Raw genomic sequence first — 14,790 nt, forward strand, 5'->3', positions numbered from 1 at the left:
GCAGTGGAAGAGCTGATAGCTTGGGAGAATATTAGGGCCGTCTGACCGCACCAGGGGCTCTGCTGCTTGAGGTGCACTGAAAATTGGCCCACTCCTTCTAGTTGACTAGATTTCTCTAGCCATGTTCAGAACAGTGTGCAGAACAAGGTCCTACTGTAAGGCACAGGGAATGACACTCAGTGGCCTATGATAAACCATGATGGAAAAGAATATGAAAAGGAACATATACCTGTATGACCGAGTCACTTTGCTGTACAGCAGAAATCAACACATTACGAATCAACTATACATAAAAAAAAAAAAATCCCAGTGAGACAGTTGTGGAAATGCTAAGGACTGGGTTTGTTTGGGTTTGGTGTTTGGACATGTGAATAGGATGGAGTGAGAAGAGGGCTAGCGCATGAGGGTGCGTGCAGGGCAGTGATGGTTATGCTGGACCACGGGGCAGCTGGCAGGGGAGATCTGGGCGTGAGAGCAGTGAGTGGCAGTGGAAAAGGTGTGACTCCAGAGGGACAGGACTTGTTAGTGATGTCTGGAGTGGAAGAGGAAGTTTTGGAGAAGTGGATGGAGGTGTTACTGTTATTGATGCTTTGAGACAAGTGGTGTTTTCATTTTTGATCTGATTTTTAGTTGGCACCTATTTTAAAGAACTGTGTCTTTGACCTACTCTCCCCTTAGTTGTCAACATTCTATAAGCCAACATTTAAATTTCTCCCAAAGAAACTTAAAATGAAAAATAAAAACCTAAAATGAAAACAAATCCATCTAAAATGAAAACATCTCCATGTATTTAGTTTTCAAAACTATGTATGTTTAATTTTCAAAAAAAAAAAAATTTAAAACCCTAAGTGCTTTGCTGGGTTTTTCTGCTTATTTAAAAATATTTTCAGGAGTTCCCGTCGTGGCGCAGTGGTTAACGAATCCAACTAGGAACCATGAGGTTGCGGGTTCGGTCCCTGGCCTTGCTCAGTGGGTTAACGATCCGGCGTTGCCGTGAGCTGTGGTGTAGGTTGCAGACGCGGCTTGGATCCTACGTTGCTGTGGCTCTGGCGTAGGCTGGCAGCTACAGCTCCGATTGGACCCCTAGCCTGGGAACCTCCATATGCCGCAGGAGCGGCCCAAGAAATGGCAAAAAGACAAAAAAAAAAAAAAAAGAAATTGAAGTAAAGTTATCTGGCATCTGATCTTACGTAATGTGAAAAACGGTAAGGACTTAAGGTTTCCTAGTAAAGCGGTGAGAGATTTTGCTGCGGACATGTTGTAAAATCTGCCTTGATTTTTCATATTTTCATGTAGGAAAATTTGGAAACACTTTGAAGTTCTTTAAGAATAACTTTAGTTGGCTTCATTTTTAATAAGTGATATAATTCACACTTCTTCCACTTAATTATAATGAGAACTTTCGGTGTCAACAGGATAATTCCCAGGGGGCAGCAGCATGCTTCTCAGGAGAGTCCACATCTAAACCTGGTGCTGCCACTGTGAGCTACTCTACCAAGGTAAACAGCACAGCCTCCGCCGAGCTTCTGCCTGTTTGTTACATTAGAAATAGTGTCTGTACAGGTTCAGGAACCATTTGTTGAAGAACAGGTAGCTGTTTAGTTTTACTTGCAGGTTTAAGTCACCTGTGTCTGAATCACCAATCTGTATTGACAGCATGGACCCTCCTCCTTCCTGGGGACTCTGGGTGCTGTTGGAGCCACGTGGGAGACTTTGGGCTGCACTTGGATCTGGTGCCTGCCTTATTTTAGGTGCTCTTTTGGGACCAGGGTCTGACAGCATTCCTATTGGATGTTCTCGGTTCCCTCTGGCTCCTTTTGTTCTCTGGATGAAGTTCAATCTTTAAATACTTGCTCTTTGGGGATAAACTTGAATGATGTGCTCACCTGACTTTGGGGTAAGTCTGACTTGGCCAAAACTGCAGTTTCCCCAAGTGAAAGCTAGACCCATCTGTGGCTTAGGGAGCAGTGTCCTTCAGCTAGCTGCCCATGCTGGGCATTTAAGGTTTTGGCTCACTGTTCCGAAATGGCCCATTTCCATGGCTCCCAGTGTCCTTGGATGGTGTTGCCCTAATGAGACCTGGCTCTCTTTCCTGTGACTTACAGGCACAAGAAAGGAGGCTCTGTATGGGTTAGCAGACACTGAAGCTTCTGCAGGCCTAGTCAGCAGAGTTCGGCTTGTCACTCGCTGGGCTAAATTAAGTGAGCAACATGCTGGAAGTGGGACAAATGGCCAACTGGCTATCATAGGATGCTGTATGTGTTGCTGTGGCCTAACCCAGCAGCAACTCTCTATTCAGCAGAGTCTATTGAAATAATACCCTGGGGAGATGATATGTATATGTCATTCGGGCACCAGGCATTAGTTCTCGGTAACCAGGTGTGTGATGTTTTTCCAACCAAGTTATTTCTAGAAAATGAATGAGTTTTTCTTAAAAGAAAAGATGGAATTATTTACTTTCTGTGTCAGAATTTTTACTTGCCTGCATATCATAAATAGCTACATCTAATCTTGATCTTTCTCAATTTTAAGCACCCCGATATAAAAGTTGTCCCCAAGTTTATGAAAAAGTGCAGCATCTTAGTGACAAGAAGTAAACAGTTATAGAATTAGTGTAGCTAACAAATTTTAATTTGTGGTAAGTTAGTAAATTTTTGCTGCTTCCTCCCACCAACCCATGAGCAGAAGGATTTAGGGCTTTCCCATTGTCATTTTGTGAGGGTTAAATTATGTCCCTACCAAAAGTCATGTGTTGAAGTCCTAACGCCAGTATCTCAGAAAGGGCCTATTTGGAGACAAGTCTTTACGAGGCAATTAGGTTAAAATGAGGGTGGGTCCCCAATTCAGCGTGCTCGGTGTCCTTACAAGAAGAGCAGAGTTGGGAGTTCCTGTGGTGGTGAAGCAGAAACAAACCTGACTAGTATCCTTGAGGACACAGGTTTGATCCCTGGCCTTGCTCAGTGGGTTAAGGATCCGGTGTTGCCGTGAGCTATGGTGTAGGTCACAGACGTGGCTTGGATCTGGTGTTGCTGTGGCTGTGGCGTAGGCCGGCGGCTGCAGCTCTGATTGGACGCCTATCCTGGGAACCTCCATATGCCGCGGGTTCGGCCCTAAAAAGACAAAAGAGCAGAGTTGGACACAGACACAGAGGAAGAGCAGGTGAGGACACAGGGAAAAGACAGCCATCTAAAGCCAAGGTTGGGGCCTTGGAAGCACCCACCCTGCCCAAATCCCTGACCCTCCTTCAAACCTGCGAGGAGATTAATTTCTGTTGTTTAAGGCATCCAGGCAGGTGCTCTGTTACAGCAGCATTAGCAGGGATCAGGTGTGAGCGGGAGGATGAAAACCTCTGATTCTGCAGATAATAGGTAAATGCAAGTTGTAAAGCCATTAGATTACAAATGAACTGAGTGGGCAAACCTGGGTTGAGCCCTCTGTACCCAGTGCCAGGGCCCCAGGCGAGACGGTCTGGGTTGGGGCAGTGCAGTAGAGAGCCTTGGGATTTTAGATCTGGAAGGATGGGCCTTAGGCCTCTTCTGTCACAACCTCCTTTTCATAGATGAGTGCGCTGAGAGGATTCATTCAGGGGAGCCCTCCACTCTGGCCTCAGCCATGCCCGCCCGCGTCTCTCACTTTCTCTCTTGTTCAAGGCCAGCCGGCCTCCTTTGCTGCCCGAGGCTGTATCTGTGTGTCTGTGACTTAGGTTCTGCTGTTCTCACTTGATTTAGAGAAGCAACCTGTCTTCCTCCCTCCTGCCCTTTTTTTGTTAGAATATTTTCTATGTACGAAAAAGCATATAGATAACGTAATAATTACCTCATGTATCCACCACCTACGTGATGCTGTTAAAATACCACAAATAAAGCCCCTTCCCTGCTCGCTTTCCCTGTCTTCCCTAAGGGGACTCGTTTTCCTGTATATCTTCAACTTTTATAAAAAATAAATATATTACTAAACAATAGATAGTATCATCATATATGTATATTAAACATTATAGAAAGATACCATGTCAAATGTATCCTTCTTGATTTTTTTTTCCCTACCCAAGGCCTATGGAAGTTCCCAGGCCAGGGATCAAACCCACACCAGAGTAGTGACCCAAGCCGCTGCAGTGACAATGCCGGAGCCTTAAGCCACTGAGCCACAAGGGGACTCCCATAGCCATTCTTATATATATTTCCTTGTGCTTCATTTTCCACATGTGAAAGTTGACCTAGGGTAGGTACCCAAGGGTAGAATTGCTAAGTCACGGCTTGGGTACATTTTCAGTCTTTGCAGATATCGTCAGATTGTTTTGCAAAGTGGTTATACCAGTTTGTGCTCCTATTTAATGGTGCAGGTTCCTGTCGATCCACATCCTTACCAGCAGTTGTTTTGCACTGTAATTTCTCTAATTACACATGAATACTAGGCTCACCTCCATGTTTATTGGCCACTAGAGTTTTTTAAAGTGTATCTTTTTTTCCCCTTTTTCTATCAGAGTCCTAGGGCCAGAATGGATCAAGTGGTCCAGTGCCCACCTCCTCATTTTAAAAAAAGCAGCACTGAGGTAGTCTATGGCCACACCATCCTGAACATGCTGGGTCCTGGAAGCTAAAAAAAGGTGGAAACAAAGGGATGCACTAGAGAAATAGAGGGGCTAGTTCATTTCCCCAAACAGATGGAATTCCCAGTCTGCTGTTCTTTCTATGACATCAAAGAGTCAGATCGTGTGTTTGGATGAATATCCTCTTTGGTGTGGTTCCAAATAGTCCTGGGCCAAACTGACCGGAAGTTTAATTGGTGAGTACATGGGGGTTATGGATAGGATTTTGCTGGATCTGAGTTTTCTGCAAACCCACGTGCCCAGCTCCTCCTGGGTTTCCTTTCGCTTGCTCTGAAGCCACAGCTTGGCTCAGGCTGATGATCAGCCCCCGCCCGTTCTGGCTCTCCCAGACCCTGCACTCCCTCCTCCAGCCACAGGGCCTGCTTTTGGGTCACACTTGCCCAGTGCGCCCCCTTTGCAGGCAATTGGTCCTCCCTCCTGCAGCCCCGGGTGCCACTATCCCCTCCTCATGGCCTGTCCTGGCCTGTGTGCCCCCGTGAGCTCCGAGGCCATTGCCTCTCAAAGCCCTCAGCACAACTGCACATTTCATTGGAGCTACGGCCCTTTATTAGGCCTCTCTGCCCGGTCAGCCCTCTGCTCAGGTAAGTCAGGGCCCGGGTCTGTCCTGAGCTTTCCCCTGACAAGTGGCTGGAAGTCAGTAACTGTTTTTGGAACAAGTGACTGAATCAGTGGTCTGAGTCTTTAAGAAGTTCATCTCAGGAGTTTCCGTCATGGCGCAGTGGTTAACGAATCCGACTAGGAACCATGAGGTTGCGGGTTCGATCCCTGCCCTTGCTCAGTGGGTTAACGATCCGGCGTTGCCGTGAGCTGTGGTGTAGGTTGCAGACGCGGCTCGGATCCCGCGTTGCTGTAGCTCTGGTGTAGGCTGGCAGCTACAGCTCCTATTCGACCCCTAGCCTGGGAACCTCCATATGCCGTGGGAGGGGCCCAAGAAATAGCAAAAAAAAAAAAAGACAAAAAAAAAGTTCATCTCAGCTCATTCCCTTGAGGCCAGACTATCTAACTGGACTCACCCAGTTCCTTCTCAGCCCAGCCCTGTGCTGGGGTCTTCAGGAAAAAGCAGTTCCAGATGGGTGTAGTGAAGATGTGTGTTCACGGTCCAAAGGGTATGGCCTGGGCACAGGCAGCAGAGGGTAAAGGGAAACCGAATCAGCTGCTGGGAGGAGGAGCCCTAACCTGCAGCCGGCAGCTGGCCGAAGGGCTGACCCCCAACCTGAGGGGACCTGGACCTTGGTTGGGCGGCCGCTTCTCATCTAGAAGTGGGTGTCATTCACTTAGAGGGAACCTCCTAGTTGCTTCTCCCTGGGCCTTTCCTTCCAGGATGCTGACGTGAAGACCTGAGTAAGGGTGCAGTGAAGAATGAGGGACTTGTGTGTCCCTCCCAACGATGACTTTTCCTTGCACAAGACAGGTGCAGGTTCTGTAGGGGACTGATGACTTCATCACACTAATCCTTAAAAAATTATGGAACTCCTGGTAGAGTCTAAATGTCGAGATTCTACATCCAAGTAGAAATCCTACTTTTATTATTAAATATTCCATACTGTGTCTTTTGTCATCTCAGCATTGCCTAAGAACATTAAGTAGCTACAATTCTTCTATGTTGTTCTTAATTCATTATCAAAATAAATTCTCTTTGGATTGTTCACTTAGAAATTGGTAGCTGGAGTTCCCGACGTGGCGCAGTGGTTAACGAATCCGACTAGGAACCATGAGGTTGCAGGTTCGGTCCCTGCCTTGCTCAGTGGGTTAAGGATCCGGCGTTGCCGTGAGCTGTGGTGTAGGTTGCAGACGTAGCTTGGATCCCGCATTGCTGTGGCTATAGCGTAGGCCAGCGGCTATAGCTCCAATTGGACCCCCTAGCCTGGGACCATCCATACGCCACGACTGTGGCCCTATGAAGCAAAAAAAAAAAAAAAAAATCTTAAAAAATATAGACATCAGGAGTTCCCGTCGTGGCGCAGTGGTTAACGAATCTGACTAGGAACCATGAGGTTGCAGGTTCGGTCCCTGCCTTGCTCAGTGGGTTAAGGATCCGGCGTTGCCGTGAGCTGTGGTGTAGGTTGCAGACGCAGCTCGGATCCCGTGTTGCTGTGGCTCTGGCGTAGGCCGGTGGCTACAGCTCCGATTCGACCCCTAGCCTGGGAACCTCCATATGCCTCGGGAGCGGCCCTAGAAAAGGCAAAAAGACAAAAAAAAAAAAGAAAGAAATTGGTAGCAAATACAAGTTTTCAATGAATTATCTATCATATTTCTTGTTTAGCTCTGATGTCTATTTTTTTTTTTTGTCTTTTGTTGTTGTTGCTATTTCTTGGGCCGCTCCCGCTGCATATGGAGGTTCCCAGGCTAGGGGTTGAATCGGAGCTGTAGCCACCGGCCTACGCCAGAGCCACAGCAACACGGGATCCGAGCCGTGTCTGCAACCTACACCACAGCTCACGGCAACGCCGGATTCTTAACCCACTGAGCAAGGGCAGGGACCAAACCCGCAACCTCATGGTTCCTAGTCGGATTCGTTAACCACTGCGCCACGACGGGAACTCCTGATGTCTATATTTTTTAAGATTTTTTTTTTTTTTTTTTTTGCTTCATAGGGCCACAGTCGTGGCGTATGGATGGTCCCAGGCTAGGGGGTCCAATTGGAGCTATAGCCGCTGGCCTACGCTATAGCCACAGCAATGCGGGATCCAAGCCACGTCTGCAACCTACACCACAGCTCACGGCAACACCGGATCCTTAACCCACTGAGCAAGGCCAGGGATCGAACCCACAACCTCATGGTTCCTAGTAGGATTCATTAACCATTGAGCCACGACAGGAACGCCAATGTTTTTTATTTTTATTTTATTTTTATTAGGGTATAATTGATTTACAGTGTTGTGTCAATTTCTGCTGCACAGCATAGTGGCCCGGATATATACATGTGGTGTCTATTTCTTAGGCAAAGAGTTAAGAACTTCTGCAAGGGTTCCCTTTGCTCACAGCCTTGGGAATAGGGTTCTTAGTGAAACACACTCCTTGAGCTCTGTGTTTTCACTAAAAGCAAAGAACAACTCTGATGTTACAAGAATTTGGAGTAACAACACTGAAGCTAATTAAACTACCTGCCCTCAGCCCTGTCTTTTGCTATAGAAGATATTTGCCTGTAGTATATTATTGATCTTTCAAAGGACCCTTTAAGGAAGTTATTACAAGCATCAAGTTATTTTGATTTTTGAAAAAGTAAAAATAACTGAATCAGTGAACTTGAGGCAGTTCATGTGTTAGGCGCAAAGTGCCACTTCAATCTGTCCTCATTTCTAATAATGGAACCTACTAATCTGCCATTAAAGGACCCTTTTCATTGGCTGTGAAAGGCATAGATGCTAATAGAAACGAGTGGACAGGGTTAGAGCTCGCCTCTCACATGATAAGCTCTATGTTAAGTGTCAGTTATTGTTAATTATTTATTGTTATTACTATTAGCTGATGCCTTTCACTTTAGCAAACTTAGGTTATCTTTTTCAGTGAGGAGTCAGCATCTCTGCCAGCCTGTAACACCTGTTTTCTGTGAGCACTTACTGAGTCTGAGTATCGCCTGGACTGGCTGTAACTGTGGAATAGCTCTGATGTTCGTTGTACATACATGATATCAGTCCTTCTTTCTTGTTTCTACTCCTGATACTCTGCAAATCCACCCCCAGAAAATCTCATTCCTTCTTCCCGAGCTTTGCGCTTGTGCATGCAGGTAATCCTTCTTGTGACAGAATCTCTGACTTCCTTCACAATCTTGTTTTCATCCCTAAGCTCTTGTCCTCATTAAATGCTGCTTTCTGGAGAGTTGCTGGCTGTATGTTGAAGTTGTCAGGCTGGGGCGAAAGGAGACAGCTTCCCTTCTGATCTTGCAGCTGAGAGCCCAGATGCCAGTCCAGGCTTCCTGTCTTTCTGAAGCTCTTTAGACCCCTCTTGGTCCCCAGGCCACTTGTCTTCCAGACTCCCCCTGTCTAGGCTCCTGCGGGAGCTGGGAAAGGCCCCTGAGATGCTCAGAATTATAAACTAAACAGCCAAAAGCACAGTCGGAGGAGGCATGAAGCTCATGTCCCAAGAGTGGATCCTACTCTGCAGAATTACGAAACGAAACTCGGGAGACGGCTGGTGTTTAAAAGCCTCATCCTTGTTGAAGGAGACCTGTACTTTTCTCAACCGTTCTGACACTGTCTATCTGAAATGCATTTGGAAAGGTCCTAGGCTGGCAAGATTGATTTATTCCAGTCTGCAGACCTTTTCTGCTACGGGTAGAAATTTTCTGGGTAGCTAGGGAGAAATTTTCTCATCAGTCACAAGAAAGCTGTTTCATAGTCAAGGCAGGTCACATCATTCCCTGAAGCAAATAGCAGGCTGGCTTATCTGAGTGCCGTCAGGGAAATGCTTTTTTCCTCTTTGTTCTTGGTTCCTCTGTAATAGCTTGGTCTTTAATAATCAGATCTCCTTTGGGTTGCACAAGAACATGAGGATCCTTAATGAACACCCTTGAGCCGGGAGGCTAGTCCTTGTGGAAAAGCACAAATAATGTATTTACTAGAAAACCACAAAGCATATTTAAGGCCAAGCTCTGTTTTCACACTGAGGCAACTTAAAATAAGAGTGCCTTGAGAGGCACCAGAGGTAATTGGTGAGTCTAGCCCAGTGTGTGCGGGAACGTCAAATGCAGGCAGTAGGTATGATGTTTAAAGAGCATTCGTGGCTAAGACGGCCTGGGCTCCTGCTCTGGGCCGGCCACTTCCTGTATAACCTTGAACAGGTCATTACCTTCAATCCCTCCATTTCCCCGTCTGTCTAGTGGGGGCAGTGAGAGTTCCCATCGTAAAGGTTGTGGCTGGGTTGCTTAATGCACATAGAATAGTGTCTGGCACATAGATACTTGATAAATTTTAGCTACTGTTATTCCTTTTCTTCTCCCTTCGTGTTTCTAACCTGACGCTTTTTTCATCTCTTCTTTCTTTCTAGTTTTCCAGTTTGTTATTTCTTTTGCTTCTGGACCTCCCAGGGCCCCACCAGCCCTGGCGGTCCCTTTGGTCCATTTAGGGCCACCTCCCGTAGCAGAAAGCAGGTGTCCATTTCCCTGATGGCATTTAGTCATTGAGGCCAGACCTTGGTTCTGCCATGGGGAAGGTTATCACAGCTGACGTCCTGGATGTGGTGGCGTTTCCTGCTGATAGGAAGGTGGGAATGGGCTGATTGAGATGGAGAAGACTTACAGCCCACAGGAATCCTTTGCTCCTTCAGGAGGTACCCACATTTTTGTCCGAGTTAGGATTCAAGCAGTAGACCATTGCTGGTTATTTGACAAATTGTTAGTCTTCTTTAACGAAAGGGACCATAAGCATAAACACTGTGTATGTACATCCCAGATGGTGTTGTCAGGATGCTGAGTGTCCTGTGGCCTGGATAACTACTTATTTTTGAAGTTTTCAGAAAGAAAAAACCTCTTTTCTGTTTGTTTTAGATGAAGCACAGGAAGAACAGTAAACCGCTTAGCCCAGAATGCTTACTTTTGGTTAAAATGGGCTAGGAGTTTTCCAAGAAAAGAAGAATAATCATTTTTGTACCACGTCTCAGCTGTAAATGGCCTTTGTGTGATAATACTGTGGGCATTGCATCTAGAACCATGCACAGTGATGGTATAACTGTAGTGGGGGGTAGGAAGTGCGGGTTTGTGGGTGTGGATTAGAGGAAGGTGGTTTTTATAATGGGAAAGCAACCGATAATGAATTTTTATAGCTTCACTATCAAGAGCAGCAACATAACTTTGCACTTGAAGATACGGACATCAGTGCCAAAGGCGTGACCGGAAGATCTGATGTGGCTTCCTCTGAGAAGCGGGAAAAGTGGGGTGGCTGGACACTGCTTATGTGATGAATCCTGCACAACTATTTGATTCATTTTTTTTTTTTGTCTTTTTGCCATTTCTTGGGCCGCTCCTGCGGCATATGGAGGTTCCCAGGCTAGGGGTCGAATTGGAGCTGTAGCCGCCGGCCTACGCCAGAGCCACAGCAACGCGGGATCCGAGGCGCGTCTGTGAGCTATACCACAGCTCACGGCAACGCCGGATCGTTAACCCACTGAGCAAGGCCAAGGACCGAACCCGCAACCTCATGGTTCCTAGTCGGATTCGTTAACCACTGCACCACCACGGAAACTCCACTATTCGATTCTTTAAACTACTTGTGTGTGTAACTTCAGTGTCAAGGGAACATAAATATAAAAAAGGAAAGCAAGTAAGTAAAAGTGGAAAGTAATCCCCCAAATGTGAGTTATTCAGAAAGTTTAAGTTCCCTTGTGCAGCAGGGTAAGGATCGGAATGGTCACTGCGGCAGCTCAGTGCAGGTTCTCTCCCTGGCCTGGGAACTTCCACATGCCATGGAAAAAGTGGCCCAAAAAAATAGTTTTGAAATATTTAACTTGCCCTAAGAAGTGAATTTTTTATGGTCCTGAATGACAGGCTTACGACAGGAGAAGTGAGTGTTACGAAGCAGCAGGAGGATTTACAGTCAGAGGAGGTCCTGACTTTGTGTCCGTGATAATTTGCCATTGTCCTGCTTACCCAAACCTTCCTAAAAACCTTTATTTTATTTTAGAGAAAAAGATACTCATGGGCTAACGTAGACATTGCACCTAAACCATATTGCTTAAAATTTGTATTAAAGTCCTTTATTCCCATTGCCCCCCTCATTTCTTCTTGTCAGCTGAGGGTCAGGCATGGCGTTTATCTGTATTGGGTGACTGGTTTTTTAGGTTAGTTTTAATCTTAGTAATTAGGCTCAATTAAATTTTGGCTTGAAAATATGGCCACTGTGAGTAAAAGTGGTATAGCGAAGACCAAAAAAAAAAAAAAGAAGAAAGAAAGAAAGAAAGAAAATCCCAGATAGACTCAGGTGGGTCTGTCCACCTGTCTGTTGAGAATCTGGTTGTAGTGGTGAAACCACTGTATTGAGGTCACGGCGATCTTTATGTGGACTTTGCTGTAAGAGCTTGGTTTGATGAGCTGCATCGATGTATTAATAGAAGTCCTTGTTTCTAGTATGTATTGTTTAAAATTTTTATCTTATCTTTCATATTTGACAGCATTTACTGTCTTACTGCTCTGGTTAGTCTACTGTCTGTTATTCTAGTGTTCGATATTGAATAAAAACATGTTTTCTTTGGTTGTTGATCTTTTCAAAGTGCTAAAATAGAAGGCATTTGACACCCATAATGGCACCACTTTAACTGACAAATGTAAAATAAATGTGATGTGAGAAGACAGGTGGTAAGTCTTTTTCCTAGATGCAGAAAGCTATTTGGAGGTTTCATTTTAAAAAGCCAACAAAAAACCAAAGTTCTTTTCCATGGGATGTTTTTAGCAGTCGTAAAGTGTTTCATTGGAAGCCATGGGAAGGTATTTCTCCGCATTATTCCATTTAAAAATAATCCTTTTCAGTGCATTTTTATTTTTATTTATTTATTTTTTGGTCTTTTTGCTATTTCTTTGGGCCGCTCCCGCGGCATATGGAGGTTCCCAGGCTAGGGGTCAAATCGGAGCTGTAGCGCCGGCCTACTCCAGAGCCACAGCAACGTGGGATCCGAGCTGTGTCTGCAACCTACACCACAACTCACGGCAACGGCAATGCCGGATCGTTAACCCACTGAGCAAGGGCAGGGATCGAACCCGCGACCTCATGGTTCCTAGTCGGATTCGTTAACCACTGTGCCACGGCGGGAACTCCTTCAGTGCATTTTTAGACGAGAGATGAAGATGCTAAGATGGTTGAACAAAATTTGCTGGTTTTGTTGTCTGTGACACTTTGAAAGACATGTGAATCCCTCCTGCCTCATCTTTGTTCCCTCCCAGTGCCCTGGTGCTACTTATATAGTGTTTATCTCATGATACCGTACAGGCCTGTTGTCTCTGCCTCTTGCATCAGATATAAGCCTCTTAGGGTTCTCTTCTTCATGGCACCTTCAGTGCCTTGCTCTTGCTGGGGGGTGAAGTTAAATGAACACATGACTTAAATTTTTACCAAGAAGGCTTCTCTTCTAGGAAGCCATCACTGCAGGCATTTTCTGTCCTGGACATCTCCAAAACCTTTCTGTCAAATAAGGCATTGGAGAAAAGACACTCTTCTCTTTTAAAAAATTGACCTCCCACAGAGGATCATTGAGTTAAAAAATGTTTGTAGGATCATTCTGGAGTATGTTTAAAAACCCCAACAGTGGCTTAAGCAGGTAAGGCTGTTATTTGTCTCGCATAATAAGGTGAGGCGAACAGTCCCCGGCAGCCCTGGTGGCTCAGCGATGTCACCGTGCTCTTGGGGTCCTTGTCCACTCTTAGGTTTTGTCATTGTGGCCCACCCCACCACCACATGTCTCCACGTTTCAGGCCGAAAGAAGAGGAAAAGGGCAAAGGGCTGAGGGGCGTGGCAGGGGAATCTGGCCCCTTAAAAAATGTTCCTAAAGACACTCCAATGACTCTGCTCACACTTCATTTGCAGGAAATGGGTCATGGCTGTGCATAGCTGCAAAGGGGCCTGGCAAGATAGCGTATGTTGCATTCGGCACCTCGAGGAAAGCAAGGAATAAGTAAACTGTGTGACTTTGGGGGAGTCAAACAATGAATGAATTTCAGAAAACAGATCCTCATTTAAATATTTTTTTTCTTTTTCAATAACTCTTTTAGAGCCCTGATTTTCAAACTGTAGAGCGAGATTCATTAGTGATTCTTAAGCATCAGTTTGGTCAGTTGCTACGACTATTAAAAAGGATGAAATAGAGTAAAACAGAAAAGAATAGAGAATATCAGAGTGTATTGTACTTGATTAGGGCAAGTATTTGTGAAACATTTGTTTCATTTATATATTTATATTCACATGTAGTATATATCTACTGGGTCCTACCGTAAAATACTTCTTGCCTGTTTATTCTAGTAAAAAAGGAATTGGAAGCCATATTTTTTCTGAAGAATCATTGGTTTTATAGGTATTAATTTAGAATTACAAGCCATATGATGAACTTAAAATAGAGATGAAACATGTGCATAATAATTTGTAATCCAGGAAGACAGCTGTATGTGCTCCAAAGATCCTAATAAAAAGTGTTGTGGAGGAGTTGCCACTGTGGCACAGTGGGTTAAGAATCTGGCTGCAGTGATTTGAGCCTCTGCAGAGGTATGGGTTCAGTCCCCAGCCCCACACACTTGGGCAAAGGATCTGACATTGCCACAGCTGTGGTGTAGGTTGCAGCTGCAGCTCGGATTTGATCCCTGGCCCAAAAACTTCCATATGTCATGAGTGTGGCTGTTAAAAATAAAAAAGTGCTTTGGAAGGCCAGTAGAATTCACTTTGCAGTAATTCTAACAGGCAGACGGGGAGGGGAGGGGGGAGTGAGACGCCCAGTAGGGTCTTTGGAGAAAGTGTGGCGTTTGAACTGAGACCTGCAGGATCAGAGGGTCCCGCTTCCTTCTGGCCCTGTGATGCATTGGGTGTTGTTCACACTTGTTCAGAGCTGCTCATGCTCATTTCAGAACCAGATGTTTTAGAATTATAGAAATTTTAAGAACACCTTTATTTCACTGTTCCGCTCTGGGCCTATTCATTGTGCCTTTTCAAAAAAAATGACTATATTTTCTGAATCTCAGAATATTAGGGTGACTTTTGGCCAAATCATCTTTCCTGCCAGGTCTCAGATAATAATTGCTACTCTTATCTTATTGGAAAAAATAGGGTCATATATGTGCTCCTTTATTTTTCCAGGGAGATGATGGCAACACTATTATGGAACTATAAGATTGGTGTTGCCAGTAAAATAAAAGTTTGTCTAAAAATCAAAGTGCTCCTAGACTCAAGAATTTTAGTGTTGGTGGATCCTTCAGAGACGAGTGGCCCAACCTCGTGTTCCTTATACTGAGGGAATGAAGATTCCAGAAGCTCAAGTAAGGAAGCCTAAGGCATAAAGTCATGAGACCAGGGAGCCCTCCCGGTCACCGACCACCCAGCCTGAGGCTGCTTCTCACTGCCTTGAGGAGGTAAAGAGGGAGGAGGAAGGGAGCATCTGGGAGGATGCTGTTTTCCGACCTTCTGTTCTCGCTAGAGACAAAATGATTTCATACCTTGCAAACTGAGTGATCCTAATGGAGTCAGAATGACTGTAGTCTGTTGTTTTTGTTGCCA

The 14,790-nt window shown here is 45.3% G+C and overlaps 1 long non-coding RNA gene across 1 annotated transcript in view; it reads left to right on the forward strand.

Annotated features, from left to right (window-relative positions):
* Positions 1–1,418: 1,418 nt before the first annotated feature.
* LOC125137366 (uncharacterized) overlaps positions 1,419–14,790 on the forward strand; it is an 88,133-nt gene continuing 74,761 nt past the window's right edge. Inside the window, exon 1 of the long non-coding RNA XR_007137415.1 lies at positions 1,419–1,499. This is a non-coding gene — a long non-coding RNA (uncharacterized LOC125137366). The remainder of the gene's footprint in view (positions 1,500–14,790) is intronic.

Source organism: Phacochoerus africanus, chromosome 10 (assembly GCF_016906955.1).
Source record: "Phacochoerus africanus isolate WHEZ1 chromosome 10, ROS_Pafr_v1, whole genome shotgun sequence".
Classification (NCBI taxonomy): domain Eukaryota; kingdom Metazoa; phylum Chordata; class Mammalia; order Artiodactyla; family Suidae; genus Phacochoerus; species Phacochoerus africanus.